Source organism: Paroedura picta, chromosome 3, assembly GCF_049243985.1.
Source record: "Paroedura picta isolate Pp20150507F chromosome 3, Ppicta_v3.0, whole genome shotgun sequence".
NCBI classification, from domain to species: domain Eukaryota; kingdom Metazoa; phylum Chordata; class Lepidosauria; order Squamata; family Gekkonidae; genus Paroedura; species Paroedura picta.
The window spans coordinates 153,332,383-153,347,281 of NC_135371.1; the positions used below are offsets into that span (position 1 = coordinate 153,332,383).

A 14,899-nucleotide genomic window follows, 5' to 3' on the forward strand; every position below is an offset into this window, starting at 1 on the left:
CCCAGCCTCACGGGCAAAGCTTTCAGACGGCTGCCTTACCACTCTGCACCACAAGAGGCTCATTAGAGGAGTGGATATAACCCTTGATATTTGAAAAATCGACATGAATAAGCGTGCATCTGTCTGCTTTCCCCTAAATAACTTGTTGCTGCCTCATGGCTCCAACACTATAACAAGGCAATCTATCCCTGATTGTCTGGGTGCCAGTTCAAAGAATTCCTCGTTCCTAGTTGCAAGATTTTTTTTTTTAAGATTTAAGGTGACTGTGCTCCAGAATCCAGACTTTTTGCAGCAGAGATTTGCCTCATTCTGTGAGAGGCTGCTGCTGTCTCTGCTCGTCTTGGCTCCCCAGCCCCGCAACACACAACCTCTGGTCGCTCACCTGCCCGCCCACTTGCAGATTCAGCCCCAGTGAGGTCCAAGAGGCTGAGAGATCAGCATGGGAGGCAGGTCTCTTAATTCAGGAGGATGAAATCAGGGGTCCTGCTCCCCGCCCCCAGCCTCCTGCAGAGGGGTTTCTGTTTCAAGGCGGGGGGGGGGGCACAAAGACCCGGGTTCAAAACGATCTGAATTCAGCAGGATTGAAAGGGGGGGGGGAGCTCCTTGCAGATTCAGCCTTGTGCAAAACAGTAACATTTGTTTCTAAAGTAGTAGAAGAAGAGTTGGTTCTTATATGCCGCTTTTCTCTACCTGAAGGAGTCTCAAAGCGGCTTACATTCACCTTCCCTTTCCTCGCCCCACAACAGACACCCTGTGAGGTGGGTGAGGCTGAGAGAGCCCTGATATTACTGCTCAGTCAGAACAGTTTTTATGGTGAGCCCAAGGTCACCCAGCTGGCTCCATGTGGGGGAATGCAAAATCAAACCAGGCTCATCACATTAGAAGTCCACACTCCTAGCCACTACACCAAACTGGCTCTCTGTGCACTGAAAGTGCATTATCCAACGTTTGTGGAATGTGAACCTTGCTTTTTGAAGGGGGACCCTTTTATCGAAATGACAGCAATGGGCACCCTTAGGCACTAGAGGGCCCTCTCGCTCCTTGATTGCCGAGGGAAGGAAAAATAAGCCTGCTCCGAATGCTCAAATGGCAGCGGGGGGGGGGGGGGGATGCTGGAACCAAGACGGCGAAGTCCAGATTTTTGGCGGCGGGGCGGTGTGTGTGTGTGTGGGGGGGGGGGCAGGGCAGCACCAGGCCGTCGATCCCGTGGATTCCTCCTCGATCCGGCAATTTCCTCCGGCGCGGGGCGGGGGAGGCGTCTCCCGCGTGCGGATGGCGGCTCTGCCCTGCTCCCTGCTCTGCCAAGCGAAATTGCACCATCGGACTTGGGTGGGTGGGGACCTGGGTGCTTCCTTAAACAGGCAGGAGACGCAGCGAGCCAGCGAGCGGAGGGAAGCGAGGCAGCGCCGCGATCCTTTTGGAGCGGCTTGCTTGCTTCCTGGCTTGGGCGGCCGCCGCCTCGCCCTCCCGCAGCCCAGCGGCCGCCTTCGCTCCGGGAAGTGTCATCTCGCACGTGGGGCGCCTCGCTTTGCGCGGCGAAAACTTTCGAGGGATACTTCGCTTCCAACTTGGACACTCGGCTCGCTGACATCGGCACGGGAGGGGGAGAAGCTCCGCTCCCCGCACGGATCCCGCCGCCGCCTCCTTGCGTGGAGGGGAGGGGGCGTCTCCCCGCTGCCCTTTCTGGACGCTACTGGAATCCGCCGCCGCCCCCCCCCCCCCCGAAACTGGACCGCATCCTCACCTCCAACCTTTCCTCCCAGCGTACAGTACGTCTCCGAACGAATCGGGCTCTGTTTTTTTGAATTTTTGCTGGGGAGGCTCCATTAGATCTCCCCCCCCCCTCCGCCGCATTTTCCCTCCGGTGAGGGACCAGGAAGGCCCTGCAATTTCCCCTGGCCCAGCCGTTTCCCCTGGCGCAAGGTAAGCGGGGTGGGGGGGTGGGGGGTGGAGATCCACTACGCACGCGTGTGTCGGGGTCCTCCAACTTTCCTGGCTAAGCGGGCCCGGGCTGTGGTCAATTTCACCCTCCCGCGTGTCTATTTCACGCCGCTGAGCTGCGTCTCCCGGCCGCCCCCTGGAGACGGTCCCGGCCAGGCTAGCGATCCCGCGGGGACCCCTTCGCGGGGCCAGTCCGTGCGGGGCTACGGAGGGCCGTCGGTGTCGTGCCGGGCAAGGCAGGGCTCTCCTTGGCATGGCTGCCCCTGGCAATTTCACTTGCACCCGAGTGGCGCGGCCGTAAATCCATTCAGGACCCCCCCCCCGCCCCAAGAAAGCCCACCCGTCCTGGAAGGGTCCCACCTTCCCCGAGGTAGCGCGCCCCGTTGCGTTTTGACTGCATTTGGCAGACAGGTTTCCCAAAGCGGTGGGGTGGGGTTGAGGGACCCTGCGCTGGGCTGCCGAGCCAAGATTGGCTCTCTGGTCAATTTGATCGCTTGGCGGTGCCACAATCCCCCGCAGCCCCAGAGGGCAAACCTGGCCCGGCGCTGGTTCCCTCCGGCGACAGGGATCCCTCTTGTGCAACAAGAAAACGAACTGCTTCCAAGTCCCGGGAAGCGCCTTCTGGCCGATCGGGTGCAGGATCCGACGGGGAGTTTGGAGCTGGGTCTTTGCGGGCGAGATGAGAACTTTCTGCCTTCAACTGGCCTACAAAGTCCCAGTCCCCGGCTCCTCACTTGGCGATGCCGCGGGGCAACACCCTGGTGGAAAGCTAGGAGGAGGAGGACTCGGTTCGCTGCTGAGGCACACTTGAAAGCCTGGGGTGGGTGAGGGGTCGAACAGAGCTGCCAGCGACCAGGGGCAGAAGGAACGCATGAGCCTCAAAACCTGGGCTCCCGGTGGGTGGGGGAATGGGTGGCTTCTTCTGCAGCTGCAGTGGTGTCTTCACAGACCAGGGGCAGGGCCCGGTTGGGAGCCCTGCGGTCAAAGTGTAGCCTTTTCCTTTCAGTGGGAGGCTGCAGCACATGCTCAGCCCCTGAAAAATAACTTTGATCGCAGCTCTTCACCTGGGTGGGATCTCACCTTAATTTAAGACCTTGCCACCCTCACAGGCCCTTGTGCCATCAGAACCCTCCAGCTTGGCTGAGGTTGTACGTCTCTGTTTTTGATCCTGTAACTTTTCACTGAAATCTTAAAACGGAGGTTAGCTATCCATCCCTTGCCCTGTAAATGTCATCCAAGGCCTTCTTTCAGGCATTTAGCTCAATACTGAAGCGCTGTCGGACCGAAGGGTTCTTCTGCCGTACAACAGAGCTCTCCCTCTTTTCCTCCTGCCTGTTGGAAAAGCATTTCTCCCTTCCAAATCTGCAAGTCATGCTACCAGAAGGGAAATCTGCTGGTTCCAGGCCTTAATCAAATGTTTATGATTCCTGTGCCCTGCCTGCCTCTTTTTTAAAAAACAACCTCCTTGATCGGGGAAGAAAAATCAGGGAATTTTATTTTATCCTGACATATCATTCCTTTTACAAGATCATCGTGGAGCTGGGGATTTGTATCCCACTGCTAACAAAACTGGGCCTTCATTTAACCTATAAGCCTGTCTCCCGGGAGTAGAACAGAGCAGGAGTCCACAGAAACAATACAGGGCAATCCTAAACAGAGCAACTACCTCCTAAATCCATTGAACTCAATGGATGCAGGAGGGCGTTAACTCCGTCTAGCCTTTTACAGCATTTATTCGGGCGTCAGTTTATGTGAGCCGGAGCACACTTCATCAGATACGTGCAGCGTACGTCATTAGGCCAATGTGCTTGTGTGTTAACAGCAGAGAGGCGGAAGGTGGGGTTGACATAAATGCCCTGGTCTTTTAAATGTACAATTCGTGCCTCTGATGAAGAGCGCTTTGTCTCTTGATGCTGTCATAGATTTTGTTAGTCTTTAAGGTGTCTCTGGGCTCTTGTTTTATTGTGTTTTTACCGATGAGGGTGGCTACTGCGCTGGATTTTCCACATGGGCCTGTTCACAGGCCTGTACATTGCAGGGTGAATACAGTAGACAATTTTCTCCGTGTAATGACGCCGCGCATTTTTACAATGTTGCCGTTTTTAATATTTAGTGCTATGAAGGCAGCTTTTTGGAAAACGCCCGATTCATTATGCCTGTCATTCTTCGAGTTATATGAATTTCTGTATGTGGTCTGGAAAACCTTTTACTTGAAAGTGAAACGTAGAAATAGGAATGAGGTGGGTGGGAATGCATTGTACTCACCTAGTGCAATCCAATCCATGCTCAGAAATACGCCTGCTGGTTCAGGGAGACGGACTTCCAGGTAGTATAGCCTTGAAAAAAAAAACGTTTCTCTCTTAGAACGGTAACTTCTAAGGAAAGAGCCATTAATCAACGACATTAATTATGTCTGCTCTAACTTAAGGACTTGTACAGTGTGTTTGTTTGAGATCTCCCAACACTCAAGCACATGATGGTTTATACATTTGTTCGGATTGTTTCCAAAACAAAACCCTGTGCTTTTTGTCAAAAGTATTATTTTGTGGAAGGTTTTTTTTTTTAAAGTAGCAATCCTAAAAACATCTAAAAGTCCCACCCCCCACTCCTGGGCTTTGCTTGCAAGATATTATTCTCAGGATAGCAGTCTAGAAAACCCACCAAATTGTCATTTTCTTTCCAAGGAACCAGACCCGTAAATCCCTGATCTGTGCAGCAGTTTCTTTGAACTTTGCTTTCAGGTTACTAAGTTGGATCACAGTTGGATCCTTCTATAAGTTAGACGCAAGTGGGTACCTTCCACGTACCCCCTGCACTCTGCCCTTGATTAAGAAACCATTATTCCTCTGCTTTGAAAATGCCTGCATCATTTAACATTAATGCGTGAAAACTCTGATTTGCTACAAATATCGTGGGATAAATATCCTCGTCGTAATTAGTCCCATAAAGATCCAAGGGGATGAATTTCGATGGGGAGGTGAAAGTTTGTTTATGTGTTTACTATTTGGCAAAGGCTTTTCGTGCCAGCAAAGTATGGATGTATTTAACCTTTTAATGCTCTCTCTGCATTTTTGTCTATGGCAGAGCTTAGGCCAAGTAGGCATGCTGTCCTAATTGACATGTCGTAATTGAATTAAACAGTCTAAGTGCGTGTTTGTAGGAGAGTGAGGCATGGCAACTGGAGGGCTTTATTTCAAGCGATTCGTAAGCTTAGGATCAGGGTGTTAGTTTTGGATCCAGTGACTGGAGCGCAACATTCTTGCACCAGGTTTACACTAAGTGATTCACAAGCCAAGTCGATCGGATATATGCTGTTCTTGAAGAGTTTCATTTCCCCAGTCGTGTTCTTCAAAGAATCTTTGCTAAGAAACAGAATTGTAACTAGTGATACCCTTGTACACGCTGTGGAAATCTCAAGCTTTCCTTGGGTTGGTGGAGAACGGGTCTGTGCATAATGCTAAAATGCTGCCGGCCTGTTACTTTGTTCTATGCATTTTTACTTTGAAATCCCCATTTTGTTCTATGGGACAGGCCCCCTACTAAGAGGCATTAAATTGCAGGCAAGAAGGGCACAGAATATGTGCTCTTATGTCTGGAGTTTTAATGGGAGTTTTTATTGGGGATTTTATTCAGAGTATTGTAACCCGCCACGAGCCACTTGGGAGTGGCGGGTAATACATTGAAATAACAACAACAACAACAACAACAACAACAACAACAACACAACCCAATGATAGGTGAAGAGGGCACACTTAACTCAGTGGGAACTCTGAATAAGCGAGCATAGTCTTGGGCTGCTAATTTTATTTTACATTTATAAATTGCATTGCCGGCTTAGCTACATTATTACCTGGTTGCTTGAGGAGACAACGGCCCAGAAAACTCTTCCAAACTTCTTCCTGCCAGAAGTGAATTTTATATCCTATCCCCGATTCCTAAATATAATTAATTGCAACAGAAGCCAGATTCTGAGCTATACGTTCTTTGGCGTTTGCAACGTAATTAATCAAACTGGCTCTAAACGAAGCCCTCTAATGCAGTCGCAGCAGGACACGTTCCTACATATGCGAACTACACTTTCCGTTGACAGTCCGTTCGTCTTCTCCTTGCACAGACGCATTTCGAAGAATTGCCATTTGTGGGCTCATTTCAAAAACAAACAAACAAACCTGGGTTGCCTCTTGGGATTTCTAAAAACTTTTAAACATTTGTTTCTCTTGCGCTCTCTCTTTCTGATTAGTTGTGTTACTTCGCACATACGTGAAACAGATGTGCAAAGCAGGAAGCCAGTGAAGGGGGGGGGGAAGAGTAATTGGTGGCTCTTCTATCCAAATGTCTAAATCCCCATTTAAATCTATAAGCAGCCCTCCCTTATACTATTAGAACTCTCTTGCGTCCGTATCATAGTTATGGGTGGGGAAATGTGTCTTTGTAAGGGTGCCACCGAGTTCTTGCAGCGGGACAATCTCCAGTAGTGGTTGTGCTAGGAATTTACTCACCGGCTCTGGGCAAGCCGTTCAACTGCGAGCTCCCCTTGCCTCGTGCGGTGTTGTGGAGGTGATAGGACTCACCTACCTTGCAGGCTGGAAATGAGACAATATTTGCCAAGTGGCTTGCCTGCTCAAAAATGTGGATGAAGTATTTGTTACTGGCGCTCAGGAAGACAAGCGCTTCCCCCAGCGCCCAGTTCCTTGTGTGCATCAATCTACTGAAATCCAGTGTGCGGGTCTGTTCGGGGGCAGGCCAGCCTGTCAGTGCAGCGCGTGTGGCTCTGAGTCCCGAGACACGCATGCCTGTGCTAAATCCGGTGGAAGGAGGTGATCTGCCCACAAATGAATGCGTGTTGGGCTGGCCTTCCCTCGTTGGAGAGAAGCCACAATAAGCGTCGGGACGCCATGGTCTCTTTTCCCCTTCAACGGGACATCTAATGGAATTGCGATGTTATGAATCCCCAAATAATCAGAGGCCGGAGAGACTCTCTAAGGGCCAAGCAACGTGGATGTGTAAAAGGCACACTGAAGGTGCTCTTCTGCCCGGCACCTCCCCTTTCAAAGGGCTGTTCTGCGACTTGAAAGTTTCTCTTTCGTTTCTCTAAATCACAGCTTCTCAGACTACAAGGGGGCATGTCTCTTCTTTCGTTATGCCCATAATGCAGCATGCAGACAAGAGAACGCTTTCTGCTCCGAGCAGCCTGTTACTCTCACAGACACCATGTCTGGGCCATCCTTGTCTTTATTCGGATTCACGAAATGCACCTCCTGAACTCCTGGGGCTGTTTTTGACTCGGACCCAAAACGGTTGGACTTTGTAAAACTGCGGGAGAGCCGCACGATATCTGCTTCATTGTGAATTCCTGTGCCATTGCTTTTCCTGCCCTCTCTTGGGGAATGCTCTGGCCTTCACTCTTCTTGCTGTTTTGGGCTTCTCCATGCAACGTCTCTTTGTTCCTTGGGTTCCTTGGGAGAATGAAACATTCTTCGGTAGACTTAGCCTGCTTGCAGCCCTTAAGGAGTTCCGTGTGCAGAATGCTTTAGAAAGACGGCCGATATTATTCCAGGCTGCGGGTGTGATGGATAAATATATACCTCTATGGCCAGCAAATGTTTGGACAAACAAAAATGCTCTGTGTAGTCAGGAAAATATATGTGGGGTGAGACTGCTATGGGAATTCAGTACACACACAGCAAAGGGCGTTGTCTGTGGCCCAACCAGTGTTAAACCAGTGTCTTCTGTAGCCAACTGTGCAGTGGAGGCGTGGGAGGGGGGGAGCAGCATGACTCCAAAACGGGCACTCTCCAAAGGAGCCATGTGCGGTAGGGGAACTGATCTTTGTAACACAGAGAACAATTTTAATTCAGGGACTTCTCCAGCCTGGAGATTGTCAACCCTTGTGACCCCAGTGTTTGGAAGCAAGCATCTTCAGGTATTATTTTACAGCAATTCTTTTTTTTAATCGCATGTGATAAACATGGCAGTAAAGCAGCACCACGCTTAAGCGGTAAACAGGAATGGCATTGTGGTGCCTCTGTTTCTATGCACGGGTATTGCTGGGGTATGTTGGTCACAGCGTTTCCATATTTGTCACAAGATGCAGCCATGTGGCACCGGGACAGAAGCTTTTCTTTTAAAACAGGGAGGCCCCTAGAGACAGTGGCTTTACTGAGATCAATTCGTTTTGAGGCACGGGATGCAAGCTTTTGAATCACACAGGATTCTTCCGTGGCTGAGCACTGCTGTTTTATTTTTGTTTTTACACGTAAGCTTTTGAGACTCTTAAGATGCTTCCATAGGCAAGATATTTTTAAAATGGGGAGGGGATTTCAACAGTAGTTTGATAAAATGTGGCTTACTATGCAAGGGTAACAGTCCCATCAGCTTTGCCTCAGTTCTTCTGCACAGCAAGAGGGAGGAGCTCTCTGGACTGTGGCCGATGGGCTAAGGAGAAGCTGTGTTCTAAATCAAAAGGGTTATCCCTGATGGTCAGTGCCACTGAAAATTCTGGGATTTCCCCCCAGGGCATGACTTGGAAAGAAGCAGTCCTGGAGCTGAAGCATGCAGGAAGTTACAGCCTTTTTTGATCATATGGCATGCATGTAATGCAGCCAGAAGATTGTAGGATTGGCCGGCTGCCAGGCAAGAGGCATTGGGAGATGGTTGGCCAATGTCTGCCCCCACAGCACAACCCTGGTGCTCCTTGGAGGTTGCCCTTCCCAGTGCTAGCCAGGGCCAACCCTGCTTAACTTCTGAGATCTGAAGGGACTGGACTTGCCTAGTAGTAGTAGTAGTAGTAGTAGTAGTAGTAGTAGTAGTAGTAGTAGTAGTAGTAGTAATTTTTTTTTAAACCCTTAAATTGGGGTGAGGTAAAGGAAACTGTTTGAGGTTCAACTGTTTGATCAAAATTTGGTCTATATGGAGTAACAAAAAGTTTCATAGAACGCATAGAACGCAAAAATAGTATTGTAATATATATATTTTTAATTTCAACAGTACAATTTGCCAGGTACCCCCAGATGTCCCTCCAAAAGTGGGACAATCTGGTCACCTTACTCAAGGCAAAAGAGAGAGAGGGTCAGCACCTGCCTCCTTGTGGTGACTCCAGACTTCCTGTGTGGTCTCCCATCCAAGACCTAACCAGGGCCGACCCTGCTTAGCAGCCAAAAACAAAAAAGATAGAACCAGCCATACTGGCAACCACAAGGATGATATTTTGGCCAGCTGGTAACCCTTAGGGCAAATGCTGGCAGGGGCTTCTGGGAACTGTAGTCCACGGACATCTGGAGGGCCGCAGTTTGACTACCCCTGCCTTAGGGCATGGTCATGTCGGAAAGAGTAGGTGGTGGAATTTGCTTCTGAGGAGGGGTTGGACAAGAGGAGGCCCATGGACAGTCATTGTGCTCCACACCCAGCCTCATGTCATCCTTCTTGAGCAAGCCAAGTGGATCCAACCGGCCTCCTCCGCCATTCCCGGCCACCGCCCCGACTCGGCTGGCTCTGTTCCATCTTGTCCATTGCTCCAGACATCAAGCAGATTCCAGAGTTAAGCTGTAGTTGTTGTCCTATCTCCAGCCCGCCCCAATCTCCTGCCTCCATCAGTGGATTCCTTTGGGGGAGATAAGGCTGCATTGTGACTCACCCAGGAGTCCTTGGGATAGATCAGGAACCAGATCTCCAGGGAGAGCTGAGCTCATCGTCCAGCAATGCTCCCCATGGCAGAGGCTTAATGCCGCTCTCCCTTATCAGCCCACAGTAGCGGTCTGCTCCGGCCTTGCCTCGAGGCCCATTCACCAAAACCAGCCGCATCCGGAGGCATTCTTGAGAGTTTCTGAGTTTTATTGCTAAATTGGTCCTTGCACAACAGTAGGATGTGCCAGTCGTTCTGATTCGAACAGGTAACATTTTTTAAATTATTTTTTTAGGATAATTTGCATGCATTTTTTCATAATGCCTAGCACTGTCCCACCCCATTATTTGCCATGTGATCCAGTTTTTAAGTGATTTGTGCAAAAAATGTGTACAACGGTACACAATCAGAAAAAAAATTCAGGAAGTCAATCAATAAAATCTATTTTCCAACACCTATATTTGATAGGAAAAATGGGCAAATGAGAACAAGATGCAATTTAATAAAGATAAGTGTAAAGTTCTGCATCTGGGTCAGAAAAATGAAAAGCATTCCTACTGGATGGGGGATATGCTTCTAGGTAACACTGTGTGTGAACGAGACCTTGGGGTACTTGTGGATTGTAAACTAAACATGAGCAGGCAGTGTGATGCAGCGATAAAAAAGGCAAATGCCATTTTGGGCTGTATCAGCAGGGGCATCACATCAAAATCACAAGATGTCATAGTCCCATTGTATACGGCACTGGTCAGACCACACCTGGAGTACTGTGTGCAGTTCTGGAGGCCTCACTTCAAGAAGGACATAGATAAAATTGAAAGGGTACAGAGGAGAGCAACGAAGATGATCTGGGGCCAAGGGACCAAGCCCTATGAAGATAGGTTGAGGGACTTGGGAATGTTCAGCCTGGAAAAAAGGAGGTTGAGAGGGGACATGATAGCCCTCTTTAAGTATTTGAAAGGTTGTCACTTGGAGGAGGGCAGGATGCTGTTTCCGTTGGCTGCAGAGGAGAGGACACGCAGTAATGGGTTTAAACTGCAAGTACAATGATATAGGCTAGATATCAGGAAAAAAATGTTCACAGTCAGAGTAGTTCAGCAGTGGAATAGGCTGCCTAAGGAGGTGGTGAACTCCCCCTCACTGGCGGTCCTCAAGCAAAGGTGGGATACACACTTTTCTTGGATGCTTTAGGATGCTTTGGGCTGATCCTGCGTTGAGCAGGGGGTTGGACTAGATGACCTGTATGGTCCCTTCCAACTCTATGATTCTGTGATTCTATATATTTGATAGAGGCTCATCCGCTTCCCTTTGATCACGTTAATTTGCTTAGCAAGTGTCCCATATCACATTATCTTCTACCAGTCCTAAATTAAATTGGTTTCTTATAGTACCCTCTTAAGCAGAACAACACCCTTCTAAATCCATTGAAGTCAACGGAATTAGAAAAGTGTAACTTCATTTAGGATGACCCTGCTGGGCATATTTTAGCAGCAGCTATCGTGACCACCTGATGTGGCTGGCCCAGGCTAGTCGGATCTCATCCAATCCTGGAAACTCAGCAGGGTTAGCCGTGGTTAGTACTTAAATGGGAGACCCCCAAGAAAGCCCAGGATTGCTAAACAGAGGGCAAATCCCCTCTGCTTATCTCTTGCCTTGAAAATCCCATGGGGTTACTGACAAGTCAGCTGTGATTGGATGGCACCGTCTGCCACTCAACTGAAACCACGATTAATTCACTAAGGTTTCAGAACATGCACACACAAGAGGGCAAATGCCTGCAAGGTTCTAGCCATGCTAGCCGACTCAAGGCAATGCAGGTCTTTACAGGTGAATGATTGACGGAGAAATGCTCAAGGTGATGGGAGCCTAAGGTGTCAAAATGGTCTGATTTGGGGGAGCAACTTTCATGGCACTGTGGTTTTAGAAGAAGAAAAAGAACAAGAGTTGGTTCTTATATGTCGCTTTTCTCTACCTGAAGGAGTTTCAAAGCGGCTTACAGTCGCCTTCTCTTTCCTCTCCCCACAATAGACACCCTGTGAGGTGGGTGAGGCTGAGAGAGCCCTGATATTACTGCTCAGTCAGAACAGCTTTATCAGTGCCGTGCGGAGCCCAAGGTCACCCAGCTGGCTTTATGTGGGGGAGTGCAGAATCGAACCCAGCTCGCCAGATTAGAAGTCCGCACTCCTAACCACTACACCAAACTGGCTGTGATCCAAGTGTGTGAGTTCACAGCTGCCAGGTGTCACACTGGCATGAGATAGCGGTTAAGAGCAACAGACTACTCTGAAGAACCTGGTTTGATTCCCTACTCCTTCACAGGAAGTCTTCTGGATGACCTTGAGCCAGTTACAGTTTTTCGGTGCTTGAGCTACTGCAATTCTGAACATGTCCTGGTCCTCATTTGGGGCTTGGGGCCCACGCTGGCTTTGCCTTTGGCAGATGGGAAGGGAATGTCTTTCTCTCATCACAGCTCCTACGCCAATGACATGTTGGGAGGGTGGAGGTAATTATTCCCTGGGAGGAAGAAGAGAGGCCTCTCCAAAAGCAGGGCTGCCCACACAGAAAGAAAAGGCTCTGGTGGATTGTATGTAGGGAAGCTAACCTCCAGGTGGGAGCTGGGGATCCCTGGTATTAGAATTCATCTCCAGGAAACAGAGATCAGTTCCCCTGGAGTGTGGGGGGGATACATATCTACTGCTCAGGTCTTCTTGGAGGAAGAATGGGGTACCAAAGGTGAGGGAACGGAACAGGGATCTGTCTGGTTGCAGGATCAGGGCCTGGCCTGTTCATGCCAACAGCAAGTCATGGGATTCCTGTCCTTGTGATGTTTGGGTTGGGAGGGGGGAGCCTTTGCCTGAGGGCTCAGGGCTGCTGTCAGCAGGCCTGCCGAGAGGGTGATAATCTCCAACCTTCTCAAAGGTCTGGTAAATATTTGTCCGCTCTTGCTCACTGGATGCAGAAAAGCCAGTCGTATCTTCTCATCTGTGATAAGACTTGAAACAAAACTATCAGTGCAATAAGAGCTCAGCTGAATAGGAAGGAGGAGGGAAGAGCGATAAGCGAACGTCCATCAGTGCAAGGAGTGAACTCTTCAGAACTCTTCAGTATCGGAACAGACTGTGTCAATTTAGTCGGAATAATTTTGGTCCATTTTTTTTAATGCTTGACTATTTCAGTGTATGGATGAGAATAGGGCTCTGGGGTGGGAAATAGCTGGAGGCTTTGGGGGTGGAGCTGGGAGTGGATGAGATTTGGGGCAGGGAGGGGCCTCAGTGGAGCGTAATGCTATGGAGTCCACCCTCCAAAGCAGCCATTTTCCTCAGGGGAACTGATCTCTGTCAGTTGGAGATGAGCTATCATTCCAGGGGATCCCCAGGTGGAACTTAGGAGGGCAGGGTGGGCGGGGGCCACTTCCAGTGAACTGATCTCTGTGGTTTAGAGCAGGGGTAGCCAACCTGTGGTCCTCCAGATGTCCATGGACTACAATTCCCATGAGCCCCTGCCAGCAAACGCTGGTCCATGGACATCTGGAGGACCACAGGTTGACTACCCCTGCTCTAGAGAGCAGTTGGAATAGCAGGATGTCTCCAGCCACTCCCAGGAGATTGGCAACCCCAGTATGAGAATATGAACTGTATTAGATCTCTGACTCAGGCATCATCATTAGTCCGTTTCTCCACAAGTAACTACAGGAATGTAACTGATTGGAGGCCTGGAATTTGTAAATTCAGTTAAAATCTTGAAGACATTTGCTGGAGGTTTGTTTTGTTTTCAGTGATCAACTGGTGGTAGCTGCGCATAAGGGCGGATCCTTTTTTTGAGAGGGTGACCAAGCCTGCGTGCAGACTCCCCATAGTGGGGGTCCTCCCAAGAGGGGGCTTTATGGATGATGAGCCATAGCAGCATTCCCAGCTGGGGGCTGCCTGGCCAGCTCACATTTCCGGGTGGCCGGGGGAACCAGGAATAGGCCTACACCCATGTGGGTCTCCAAGTGCCTGCCCCCAAGTTCCAGCACACGGGAACTGGAGCAGTACTTTAAGTGAAGAGGGAATAGCCTGATGGCTCCAGGCTGGCCTGCTGGACAGGGGCTTCCTCGTGGCTGCTGGCTGTGAAATGGCAAGATCTACCCCTGCTGTATCAATGCTCCTTGCCGGGGGCATGTGTTTGCCAGTGGAGTGTAGCCAATAATTATTGCCAAAAGATTGGCGTCTGTGTCCTCCTTCAAGGCCTCGAACCATGTCCTCCTGCTATGGAGTTGCAGTTTAGGCTGTCTGGTGACATATATGGGAATGGTGGGTTGTTGTTGATGTGGAAGGGTAAGTGGCAGCTGGGCAGTTGTAGTGCAAGTGAGCATTCCCATCAGTTTAGCTTCTGAATACTCGCTGGGTAGTACTATTACTATTACTATTACTATTACTATTACTATTACTATTACTATTATTCAGTTTATTTCCCGCCATTCCCTTGCAGCTCATGGCGGGTCACAACGTCTTCAAACCCCATTAAAAGACATAAAACATTCCCAACATGGCGGAAAGGTCAATAATAACCCAACTCCCACCCCCCACTACTAGCGGGGTAGATCTCCGGCTGCATTTTAGAAAGGAATGTCTTAGAGATTGAGGGAGCCATCCTAAGCAGGTCTACTCAGGAAGATTCAGTGGGGCTTGTTCCCAGGAAAATGTTCTTAGGATTGTACCATGAACATTCCATGGGTCTGAAGACGAACCAAGCAAGAGAGTCTCCCTGAGCATATTTGGAATGCCAGGCTTCCCCGTGAAGTTTAACATTTGACCTCAGTGCATGATCTGGAAAGTTATAGGAGGATATGCCCCCTGAAGAGCACTTCGCTCAGCAAGCTTCCACTTGTTGGTGGTCTTGACCCCAAAGAAGTGTGATTGGCCTCAGCCAGAGCCAGGACTTTTCCAGCCTTGGACCCAGCCTGGTGGAATGAGCGGCCGGCAGAGATCCGGGCCCTTTTGGAGCTGTCAAAATTCCAAACGGCCTGTAAAATGCCGCTCTTCCACCAGGCGTATGGTTCAGGCCAATGCCAGCACTTGGTGACATCAGGATGCCCCCTCCCCCTCAGGACTATATCGATCCCGGGTCTCTTGGAGGTAGCAGCGGAGCATTCTTCTAATTAGGGATTTAATTGTAATTTTGAATAGGTTTAAATTTTAATGTATGCCCTTTTAAATTTTAGCTGCCCTGAGACTGTTGTCAGCGAGGGGCGGCCCAAAAATTTTTCTAATAATAAATACAAATAAAAAGGGAGATGCCAACCTTCTGTGTAGAGTCCTCTTGTAGACTTCTCTATAGACCATTTTTATTCCACTT

At 49.5% G+C, this 14,899-nt stretch overlaps 1 long non-coding RNA gene across 1 annotated transcript in view; it reads left to right on the forward strand.

Moving 5' to 3' along the window:
- The first annotated feature begins 1,202 nt into the window (after positions 1-1,202).
- The window catches only part of LOC143833199 (uncharacterized), a 55,250-nt gene continuing 41,553 nt past the window's right edge, over positions 1,203-14,899 (forward strand). Inside the window, exon 1 of the long non-coding RNA XR_013229555.1 lies at positions 1,203-1,923. This is a non-coding gene — a long non-coding RNA (uncharacterized LOC143833199). The remainder of the gene's footprint in view (positions 1,924-14,899) is intronic.